General features: G+C 37.7%; 2 long non-coding RNA genes across 2 annotated transcripts in view; one reads left to right on the top strand and one right to left on the bottom strand.

Annotated features, from left to right (window-relative positions):
• Positions 1-278: 278 nt before the first annotated feature.
• Positions 279-12,270, bottom strand: part of LOC141502842 (uncharacterized) — a 150,451-nt gene continuing 138,459 nt past the window's right edge. The window contains exons 11-13 of the long non-coding RNA XR_012472673.1: positions 10,888-11,045; positions 9,082-9,282; positions 279-4,318 (exon numbers count right to left, since the gene is read on the bottom strand). This is a non-coding gene — a long non-coding RNA (uncharacterized LOC141502842). The remainder of the gene's footprint in view (positions 4,319-9,081; positions 9,283-10,887; positions 11,046-12,270) is intronic.
• On the top strand, positions 731-9,680 carry LOC141502843 (uncharacterized). The gene is made up of 4 exons (XR_012472674.1): positions 731-1,485; positions 6,360-6,686; positions 7,160-7,305; positions 8,664-9,680. It is a non-coding gene; the product is annotated as an uncharacterized LOC141502843 (long non-coding RNA).

Consider the following 12,270-nt stretch of genomic DNA (forward strand, 5'->3'; position numbering starts at 1 on the left):
GAAGAAATTTCTAATTGTATATGGGTGCTATTAGGATAAAAGTGGTTTATTAGAATAACAATCTGTTCATACAGCCCTCATAGAAATGATGAAAAAAGAATGCATTACAACCTTCACAGGTTTCAGGTTCTCAAAACTTAAAGTGAGCCTTCACATATCTGTCACAGAAGATAATTTAACATTTAATAAATTTGATCTACATCTTCAAATCAATGAGTGCTATTTTGTCCCACCAAACTTAACTTATTTCCTTTTTTGAATAGAACTTTTTTGCAAGCATTGATATAATTTTGTATTTTTCCTGTTTATATACTTGATTATGCTCACTGTTTTCCCAATCAACCACCCTCCTATCCCTGGTACAAACCCAGATTAAATAATTTTTTACAATTATTGTCAAAGTCATTTTGCTCTGATTTTATTTGATTTTTTTTTGCAATGACATTCATTAGTGAGATTATCAGTCTATAGTTCTTGAATTTTCTCTCTCTCTGGCTTTGGTATCAAGATAATATTTGTCGGGGCAGCTAGGTGGCGCAGTGGATAGAGCACTGGCCCTGGAGTCAGGAGTACCTGAGTTCAAATCCGGCCTCAGAAGCTTAATAAATATAAATACCTAGCTGTGTGGCCTTGAGCAAGCCACTTAATCCAAGTGCCTTGAAAAAAAAACCTAAAAAAAGATATTTGTCATGGAAAAAAATGTTTAGTAGAATGCCATCTTTCTCATGATTGAGAAAAATTTTATATTATCATTATTAATTTTTTTATACATTTCATTCAGTTTAAAAAATCATTTGACCAAGGGCTTTTGCCCCACTTTGGCAGATGATTTCTAGTTTGCTGAATCTCTAAGATTAACCTATTTCTTCCTTTGTCTCTTTGAGTATTTTATATTTGTAGTTATCCATTTCTCTTAAGTTTCAAAGAATTTCTACTCAGTAAATGATTAATTCATATTATTCACTTTTATTTTGGCAAGTTGATTTTTCTCTTTTATGATTTTTTTGTTTTTGTCCTAGGATGGTTTGCTTATGTTTATTATATACTCAATTCTTTCATCATCTTTTTTCCATTTTGTTTCTAGATTTTTCAGAGATGACATTGTGCCTCTCTCCGATGACTACTTTAGCTGCAGTTTCCAAATTTGGACGTGCTGCCTTATTCTCTTATTCATTTGTTATTAGAGCCCTTTCGTTGCTCAGGTCATTAGTCTACTTCTGTTCTCATTCTTACTGTATGAGTTTATTAAGAATGTGTTTAATATTTCTACCTTTTTATGTTCAAGTACACAATTGATTTTGTGAAGCTACTCAGAACTACTAATTGTGTGGCCCTGAGCAAGACCCTATTTGCCTGTTTCCTCATCATAAAATGAGCTAAAGGGAGGAAGGATATGGCAAACCACTCAGTATCTTTGCCAAGAAAACTCCCAATGGGGCCAAAAAGAGTTGGACAAAACTGGATAACAGCTGAATAACCAGAAAGGTACTGTGTGAGATAAATTTTAATATTATAAATTTTTGTAATTTCCTTGCAATTAGTGCTTATGCTAATTTGACCCAATTCTTGTGCCACAGTCTCTCCTTCCTTCTGTTTTGCAGCCCTGTCTCGAGATCTTTGAATTGATATTAACCATGCTTTCATTACATTTTCCTTTTTATTCTCTTCTCTCTCAGTCCAGGGAAGAGTGTGATTCTGAAATCCCTCTTGTTCCCCTCTTAACATGAGTAATGTTCATTTGTGGCTTCCTTTGCCAAGATGTGTTCATTTATTTTGCTGTCCAGTATCTCATCTGGGGGCTCAACTTCCACATTCTTTCTGTCTATACCTCATCCACAAGAGAGGATTCCCGACAGAGAGAAGTTTTGCTTTTTCTGTTATTCATCTTGTAGTGTAGTTGCAGACCCTGCCCCCTACTACCTTATAAAGCTTTCTGTTTGGTTTGGAAGGGTCCTTATTCTTGAGGCCCATTCTCTATCCATACCTACATCAGCCTCCTAAAACAAAGGCCCACATTACTGAGATCTAAAAATGGATGTCACTTTCTATGTTTTAGGTTCACCACCTTTCCTTCAGGAGGTGAGTAATGTGTCTCAGCTTCATCCTTTTGGAGTTGTGATCAGAGTTCTAAAGTCTTTCAAAGGTCCTCTTCTCTATAATATCTCCTGCTAAGTACCTTGTTCCCCTAATTCTCACTTCCCTCTGCATCAATTCAGAAAGATCTTCATAGTTTTGACCATAGTTTTCAGTTGGGGGCTACTATAAAAAGAACTGCTATAAATATTTTGGTCCCTAGATCATTTTTCTCTTGCTTTGATTTTTGTGTGGAGAGATGGGCCTAAAACTTGCCTATTCTAAGACTTAACGACCAGGATGCCAATAGTTCCTTCACTTGCTCCTTCTCTGGGCACAGTTAAGTTGGGCAGAAGTGGATTTTTTAAGTCAGAAAATGTTTATTAAGTGCCTTCTATGAGCCAAGCAGTATTGTTAAGTACTGAGGAGACAAAAAGAGGTAAAAGAGCACCTTGCCCTCAAGGAGCTTACAGTCTAATGAAGGAGACAACATGCAAACAACTATATATACAAAGCAAACTATGTATAGCATGAATAGGAAATAATAACGAGGGAAGACTTTGGGAGGAGATAGATTTACCAATTTCATGTTAACACAATTTTTATACATTTTTTAAAGTTTTGAGTTCCAAATTGTATCCCGCCCTCCACCCCAAGATAGTAAGCAATCCAATGTAGGTTATGCATGTGCAATCTATACTAGTCATTCTGTAGAGAGCAAAGAATGAAAGAGAGGGCAATGTACTTTGGTCAGGAAAGTAAAAATTGTCAAATATTTAAGAAAATATGCTCATGTGAGAAAAATTGAGAAAAGGGGAAAGACATCAACAGATCATAAGTTTGGCCCTAGAGGGGCAGGAGAGAACTTTAATTAGCCAAACAGTTTCTGGAGTTCTACATTTTGCCAAAAGCAGAGCAGACCAATGATAATATCTTTGATTCTTCTGTCACATGAGACTCAAGTATGATGGCATTCACCCTTCACCTCTTCTCTCACTGCTCACTTTGTTCCTCTCAGGCAGGTCTTTATGGACAATGTCACCCAGGCTGAGCAGGCATTGATGGGGTTATACTCTTCATTGATGGAGGGGGAACCTCAGCAATAATCTCAAAACCAAAGATTATTGATCAATTTCCATGCTAATCTTTTCCACTTCAATGCAAACTGTTTGATGACAGGGGATGTTTTTCATTGTATTTGCATCACCAGTCTCTATCAAAGAGCTCTGTGATTTCCAGCACCTTATCCATTGCTGTCCAGATTCTTCTAGGCCTTCTAGTGGACTCCAAGTTCCATGATGATCTGGCAGTCAAGAAAGTAGACATGACTTTAAGCTACAGGAAAAAAGGCCCAGCTTGGCTGCTACCTGTGAGGTATTAGAAAAGCAACTGAGCCTTGTTCTCCATGGCTTTATGAAGAAAAAAAAAGCTTGCTAAGCATTAGTGGCATAAAAGTCCAGGCTAGGGGCCACTTTTCAGTTCTGTTCTGAGACTTCTAACTCTTCCAACTCTGAAATTCTGTAAGTAATTCAGTTCTTAAAAGTCCAATAAGATTAATGATATGGTTTAAGGTATCAAAGTAATTGTTTACAATTGTTAGAATTCTTTAGCAGCAAACCTCCACCATAGAAATTGACCTCTGTGAGAATAAACTTGATCTTGTTGAGGGGAAAATGTAGATGGTGCTAGAGTACGATTTTCTTTCTCAGTTGTCTGTTTGCATACATCACTTCTACTCTTGGAGTTGATGGAAAGGTAGCAGATTTCCTTGGTCTTGCATGATCCCAGTTCACCATATTAGATACACACTTGAGCAGGAAGAAGAATAACCAGGGAACAGAAAAAACAAGAGATACGAGACATTAAGGAGCAGTTATCACGTTCACAAGTGAAGCTCTTGAGACACAGCTCTTGGCCAACTTTGTTTCCCCCTGTTATCCTGGTTTTCTTCACCATCAACAGCTCTGGAGGGTCACAGTCCAGTTTGTCCCCAAATTTGGGGGGGTAGATAAGAGTATCTAGGTATGGTTCCCATACCTATGATCCTAATTAGCCCCAATAAGAACCATTTCTGTGCCCAAGAGGGCACCCATTGTACCTGGAGCAACTTTTACCCTCTTTGGATTCTGCAGCAGGGTACTGACTCAACTGTACACACTGCCAGGAGACTCTTCCATTACTGTTCACCTGTGTGTTTCTTTTATTGTCTTGCTCACTCCTCTTCGCCCCCAAGCTCTCATATTCCCTACAATCAAAACATTTATGTATTGTTAAGGCCAATCAAAGAGTAAGAGAACATACATATCCCCAAAACACAACGTTTGCATTACGAAGCAGGGTCTGGACCGCCTGTTTTGTGTATTGGAGCTGCAGCATTCTCGGGAGGTCTGGCATCATTATAAATGTAAAGTGACTTATTCAGGAAATCAATTACAAGCAAACTCAGAAGAAGCAAATGTCCCCACTCTGGTTACTCTTAAATAGGCAGTATAACAATGACTGTGGGTGGATAAGGAGACCCAGCCCAGGACCAAAAAGTAGTTTAACAAAAAGGAGGAGAATTTGCTCATAGAAAATGGCAAAAGAAAGCCCTTTGCACCATCAGGGGATTCTTTTCAAAGGTCTTTAAGTGAGTAAGATTTCTGATCCTAAAATATCCTAATTTTTTTTTAAATATAATACCTGTTTTTTCTACATAGACTGGTGAAAGTGATCTCTCTGGCAAAGGAAACTGAAAAGGGAAATCTAGTAACTTCAGTCACAGTATTTCCTACTATGGCAGTACCTTGCAAGATATTCGTTGCTTTTTACAATTATTCTGTTTGTCAGAGGTATCATACATAATTGCTATAACGCAAACCCAAATTCCCAACTGGCTTCCATTAGAAAAGTGATGGTACCTTCTTGGTAAGGAAAGGACAGTCTCTTCCAATCATTCGAGCTTTCTTTTTCAAAAACTGCAACCTTCCCCAGTTCTAAGCTCTGTGACTCTGGTCATGTGACTTAACCAGTTTGTGCTTGTTTCCTCACTTTTGACCACTTCCCAGCAAATTAGCTGAAAGTCAAGAATCAGTATTACCTTTTGCTTATTCCCAAATTTTGTCATTGCTGCAAATTTGCTGGGTAGGAGGTAAAAACCTCCATTTCTTTGAAAGTAGTTCCCTTCTCCCTGTTTTTTCCAGATGAAATTCTATGTTTTCTCTAGATCTGTAAAGTAGGGGTCTGGGTGCATATGTACCTTAAGGTCTCTCCACGCAAAATCTAGGTCTAACAGAAAGACATCAAGCTTCATAAACTTAGGAACCTGTTATATAGATAGCACAAGCTACATTTCTAGTTCTCTGTTTTAGGCCTACTCTCAAGCCTGCTCTCTGGGCCTTGAAGGAAACTAGAGAAGCTAGGAGATATAGACAGACAACTGCAAACAACATTTGGAGTCATAAAGAGTTTATCAGTCTAGGAACAAGGAGACCAGTGTCAATGGATTGCAGAGTCTGGAAAGGTAGGAAGGGGCCAGGGCCAGGCAGGTCTATTATGAAGGACTTTGAAAGCCAGAGGAGTTTAATTGACAGCTGAATGGAGGATGGATTGACATGGGGAAAGACTGAAGGCATTTTAGAAGTTGAGACCTACCAGCAAGCTATATTTTTTGCAATAGTTGAGGCAATGGGTGTTTATGGGGTGAAAGAAAGGAAAGAGTCAAAATTGATGGCTAGGGTGTGAACCTGGGTGACTAAGAGAATAGTGAAATCCTCATTAGTAAGAAGGAAGATCAGAGAAGAGTAGGGTTTTGAAGGGGAAGATAATAAGGTCAGTTTGGGACATTTTGAATTTAAAGTATCTTAAAGTCAACTGGAGATAGAGGCAAACTCTGGACAAGGGGAACTGGAAAAGAGATGGTAACCGAAACCATGGGAACAAGTGAGATCATAAAATGGAATACTCTATAAGGAGAAAAGAAGGCTTGGGGTCCACCCATGCTGAATGGTCCTGACCTGGATGTAGATCCAGTAAAGAAGACAGGAAGAGGAGAGAGTGATGTGAAAAAACAATGACAATAGACAGAGAAGTCTAGAAGGGTGAGGACTGAGAAAAAGGAACATTAGATTTGTCAATTCAGAGATGATTTTGGACTTTAAAGTACAGTTTTGTGATTGCAAAAAAAAATGTCTCCTGAATATCAATTGCCCTTCCTTCTAATCACTTCAACCTAATATCTATGAAAGCAAAACCAAACAACTGCTTTCCCTTCTCAAAGCATTTGTTTTACTTTTCTTATTCTACAGAAGAAAAAAATTGAGGCCTATAAAGATTGGCTCCAGACAAATACTCTCATGCTGAAAACTCAAAACACCTAGTGGTCAAATTTAACCATACTTCACAGAAAAACAGCCTCAGGCAGAAATGAAATAATAATGTTCCAGAGTGCAAAGGAGCTCACGATGCACCCTAATATGTTGTTCAGAAGGATAAACTAGAAACCTAATCATTAATGGAAAAAGATGGTACATTTATTTAAAAAGACACATATGAAATCAAAAGGTAAATCTAAGAGATGATGGAGAAACCGGCCTGAAAATCCTCAACAACTCTTCACAAAACCCAGCCTACAGGTAAAAACCAATGCTTTTATCTGAATAAATTAAAGGAAGAAAGGGTAGATAAGGAGGAATGAGATCTATTCAAATCAAGTCTAAAGTTAACTACTAAGGGTTCTTTTTGATTTTTTCCCTCATTTTAAAAGTTGAGCTCTGGTCACTGACTTTCCACCCTGGGCCCCAAGGGGCTGGCTGCTTGCTCCCAGCATTAGGGTAGCCCAACTCAGTCCCATCTTGTCTGTTGCACTAACATTTGGGGGCTCACAATATGCCTGCTGCACTAGGGCCTCAGTTGCTGGGCTTTGCTCCCCTTTTACCCAAATGAGACAAACCTTTCCTGAAGTCACTCCAGAATATGTTGAGAGGCTTCATTTGAAATTGGGAAAGAGGGGAAAATTCTCATGGAGCTTCCCAGGGTCTCTTCACCATCTTGTGTTCCCCAAATATTTTAGTACTACTTTTGTGATAGATTATTTGCTATCTACCAGGGAATGGCTAAAAAAACTGTCATATATGAATGTAATGGAAGAGAAGCAAGGAAAGACCTGCATGAATAGAGGTAAATTGAAAGAAGCATTGCTAAGAAAGCAATATACATAATGATGGCAAGTGAAACAACACCACCAAAGAAAAGGTAGGAGACACCCACCTCATCTCTTTATAGAAGTGGGAGATCCATAAGTATTTTCAGACCTTTCTAATGTAGAGTCATGCTGGTTTTTTCCTTTTCCTTTTCTTTTTCTGTCTTCAAAAATACTATTTGTTAAACCATAGTGATATAAAAAACACTTTACTCAATTAAAAACTAATTATCCATTCCATATTAGAACTGGCAATAGAGGTAGCAGGGTATAGTTTAATGTGCACCCTACATTTCTGGAGAATAGATTTCAGAGAAAAGATTTGTAAAGTGTTACAAATTAAAACAATACAAAAAATTGTAGTATCCCTAAGTTTAGAACCAAAAAGGACCTTAAAGATCATCTAATTTACCTCCATTATTTTACTGACAAGGTCCAAAGAAGGTGAATAATTTCCTTTTAATCACAGGTAAGTATGGATTTGAACCAGGTCCCCTACAGGGATTCTTTCCACTGCTTTTTAGTCCAAGAGAAATGTGAAGCTTTTAGTATTATTTGTGATACCTAAACAATTCAAGAAGTAATAGAAATAAATTGTTTTAAATAGGAGAGAGAAACAAGAGCACCCCAACATATTAGTCCTATGAGGGAGTCTTTGAGATATTGTTCCATCATGAGAAAGCATGGAAGAAGGGCTTGGACGCACACGCACAACAATTTTTGTGAAGAAAAAGATCAAACAATGGGGAAATGGGCAGGAAGGATTAGTCATAAGCAAAACAAGTTCTAACTTTGGAGGGTGCATTAATGAAGGAGGGATTAAAGGAAACAAAAAAGGAAATGCTGTGATCAAGGTTTGAGTAAGGGGAAGAGAAGAGGGGCATTGGAGGAGAAGCAGCCTTGGTTGTTAGTGTTGAACACATTCTCTCTTGCATACTTCTTTGTAAAGTGGCAGAGGGTAGCCTGAGGAGTAAGAAGAAAAAGCAGAAGTGTGAAGGATAGATCTCAGAACAAAGGAGAAACTACCTGGGAGCTCCCTATTTTAACTTGCTTTTCTTGCTATATATAGGGTAAGCTCACTTGTTTCTTTGCTACTGTGCTCAAAATGTAAATGTAACAATCTTTTAAATTTTGCAACCTCCAAATATCAGTGTCCTAGAGCAAAGCAACTCTGCTTTCAAACCTCAGGTTTTTTCCTGATTCTGAAAAACAGAAAATCCAGTATTGAATCCTTTTTCCTTGGACATCTTTTAGACTCTAGAAGGAAAACCGAATTGCAGTGATGTCTAGCATTACATGGCTAACCAATCTGGCAGTCCTTCCTATCCACTCTGAATTAGGACCAGCCATTTGTTTTTCTGTCTAATTGTATAATTAATTTTTATGCTGTTATTTGTTTTCTTGATTACAGTCCTTTAGGCCAGAATCAGCTTTGTTTGGTAGGAGATACAGAGAAAATGATTGAGGAAATGCATCTGGCAAGAAAACCAAAACCTTTCTATTGTGAAAGGGCGCCCTTGCAGCCAGCAGCCTTCACGCTGAAACCTGCGCCCCCTCTCCCCCTCCCCCCCAAGTCAATTTCACTTGCTTCTTGTCCATTGTACAGAGTGATCCATTTGCTCAAACTTTTTCATTTAATTGCCATGGAAATTTGATAATTTCATCTGAAGGAGGGTTGAAGCAAACTCAGGAAGAGCTCCGATTACTGAAAACTGGAAAAAATTAATCTTGATTAAAGCACTTCCCCCATGAAAATGGGGACCTCCTGAACTCTGTGTGGGTTGATTACGGGGAGGCCATTCTGTGGGGAATGCAATAACTGTACTTACTCGAGGATTTTCCAGGAATATTGGAGCAAAAGACTAAAGACATCAAAAAGGCTCTTTAAAGGTGTAATTTCGTGGAATGTTGGCAAGAACTTACTCCAGTTCCTCTTGAAAACGAAGTGCCAAAATATGTGAACCACTTTCCAAGTCCATGGATGTTGTAAGGAATGTCTGTCAGCTGTCATCGCCAATAAAGCTTTCCGCCTGGAAAAAAAAGAATTCAGAATATCATAGGAGATTGATTGTTAGTTTTTAAAAATGCATCTACCGATTCATCGTTGTTGGAATCTGGTTCAATTTCTTTGCTTGAATTAGTTATTTCAAAATGAAGGACTGGGAGGAATTTGCAAAGATTAGATTACTTGGTATTTTTAACTGTTTTTATGACCATTCATCTGCTGTCACTTTGGACAATGAACATAAGAAAATCCAATAGCTTTTACTATATATAAAAAATATATGTGCACACATACACATATGCACATATATAAAATGAAATACTGCTATAAATATCTGAGCTAAAGTGTAAGTGATTTTCTATTTGGTATAACTGTTAAAAAGATAATTCAGACAAAGAAGAGTCACCTTTGTGGAGTGAGAGGGCAGCAGAATAGCAGGTACCTTGTGACCTATGCTATGTAATTTGCCTCCTTGCAACTTCTACTTACTGCCCTCTAGGGATAAGCAGAACAGGTCAAAGGCCCTTCCATTTTTCTTTACTGATGTGATTTCCTGAAACCACCAAGGCAGGGGAAGAGACCAACGAGAAGCAGAATCATTAAATTTATATTTTTTCCTTTATGTCAGAAATTTAATCAGCAAGAAACATTTAAATAGATCCAAAAGAAACAGTAATATAAATATAAATGAGAACAAAATCACTATATATAAAACCGGAAACCTGTTATATTCCAAATCACTTTCTTCCAGCTACTTCAACCCTCCAAATCACAAGTAGTTATTTATAGGATCTTTATTAACTATATGGCTAAATCTATAGTAGACAAAAAGACAAATATCCACAACTTAAAATTCTTATGAATTAACAGTGAAGAACTTTATTTCTTAAGGTACTCACTGAGGGGCCATCCCCACCCTATGCCACTGCTGGAGAATAAAGAATTTTCTCATAAGCTTAAGCTGCAGCCAAAAAGACATACTCCACAAGGAAAAAAAAAGATGGCCATTCAACAAAAGAGAGACCTCTAAAGTTTTTTTGCTACAAAACAAAAAAAAATAACCAAAAGTAAAATAAAGCAGATAAGAATGAAATCCTCAATTTGCAAATAACACAAACACAAGAGTGATAACAAGTACACCTCTCACAAAAAGAATAAAAAAATGAAACCAATTATCTCATGTTCAGAGGTTACTTTAAATAAAGATTGGCATGGGAGAATAAAGATGTAAGCATCGCTTATAGAAACAGGAGCTTTGATGGCATCAGAGCAGATCTTAAGCATCATAGACTACTATATATGAACCAATGTGGTCTGTGGTACATATATTGGGAGAGATGAGGTGAAGGATAGAATAAGTGATGTGTTCATACCAAGTTAATGGGTTAAACAATGAAGAAAGGGTACTCCTAGAGAATAACAGGGGCTGTAGAAGGTAGAGATTGAGTCTGGGAGACTTGAAAGGGGAGGGTCTCAACTCATCTTGGGGGAGAGAGATGGTGCAATGGACAATGACAACATCATGATGAGTTTAGTTTGGGGTAGTTAGTACACTGAAAAAGAGAAGGAATAGGAGCATTGCCCAACCTGAACTAGCAGGCTGAGTCCCCAGAGGGAAGCTAGTACTCACACATTGTTGTTTGTTCTTTGCTCTTTAATTGGAACATGATGATGTCTTGACTTGCAGGTGAATTGAATTCAAGTGAAGCAGAGCTGTGCTAAGTCACCAACATCACCCTCTTTCTCCAGAGTCATTGGAGTCCAGTGGAAAGACCAATTGGCAATGACCTAGGGTAACATTACAGAACTGATATAAACTAAAAGTTGATTCTTAAAAAAACACAATAAATATTTAGATGAAAAGAGGGAGGAAAATTGAATTACCAAAGAAAAAACATAAAAATCACAAGCGATTATTTACATACTTTGATGCCAGCAAAACTGAGAATTTAAGAAATAGCAATTTCTTTACAAAAATATTGCAACACCCTCTGAAAGGCTACTTCTCTAACTTTTCTTCATATAGATGAACCAAGGTCCAGAGTGTGGTTAACTAGTTTCTCCTTTGGGATTCCCTTTGGGGTTTGGGGTAACCTTAAGGGGCTGACTCAAAGTCCCCATTGGCGTACTTCCCATTAAACATCAGTTAGCAAGAAACTTCAGTTAGCTTTTAGCAAAGAGTATAAACTAAGACGGTATAAAATGATAGAAAATTTCTCTCTCCCTCCCTCAATCCTAGAATGTATTCTCCCACAAATATGTAGAGTCTAGGGGAAAAAATAAGCTTAAACCTAGGGTGTAATAATAGTGAGGCACAAGAGCAAAGAGCAAATGACTAAAGTGCAAACTCAACGCCTAGTTGAAAATCCTTTCTTGAGTCTATAACTAGCATTCTCTCTTGCAAAGGGTTACCTTCCTTGAAGTTTTATCTATCTATGACCTCTTCTCTGAACGCACACTGTCTTCTACTGGTCTCACCTCTTCTATAACATGGTCAGAGATGGAGAGGGTTGATGTCCTTGGGACTGGGAAACTGATTAAATTCCTCTACTGAAAGCTTCCATAAGTATGCTTAGCCCAATAAATCTTTTCCCTGCTGTTCCTCAGGGTATACAGATAATCTTGTTTGCACATGTTGTCTACTGACTGATTCTGGACCTCAAAGAGATAGTCTTACCTGTCAAAGGTATCAGTTGTAGAAGATCTTTTGAGTTGAGGGAGTGGAGCCTCAGCTATTACAATATCAATTGACCAAATTGAGAGCTTTAGGAACAAAACATGTAGTTATCCAAGAAAACAAATTTTTAAGTTGGAATGTAGTGGGAACTGCACTTCCAGACCACAAATTATCTTATAAAACAGTAATCATCAAAACAGTTTGGCATTAGTTTTGTGCTTTTTTTTTTCAAAAGTGGATCAGTGGAAAAGACTAGACTAGGAAGGATCAGACATAATGAAATCACCCAGTGTTTTATAAAGCTCAAAGCATAAATTCCCTAACTTGACAAAAATT

The sequence above is a fragment of the Macrotis lagotis genome, chromosome X (genome assembly GCF_037893015.1).
Source record: "Macrotis lagotis isolate mMagLag1 chromosome X, bilby.v1.9.chrom.fasta, whole genome shotgun sequence".
Classification (NCBI taxonomy): domain Eukaryota; kingdom Metazoa; phylum Chordata; class Mammalia; order Peramelemorphia; family Peramelidae; genus Macrotis; species Macrotis lagotis.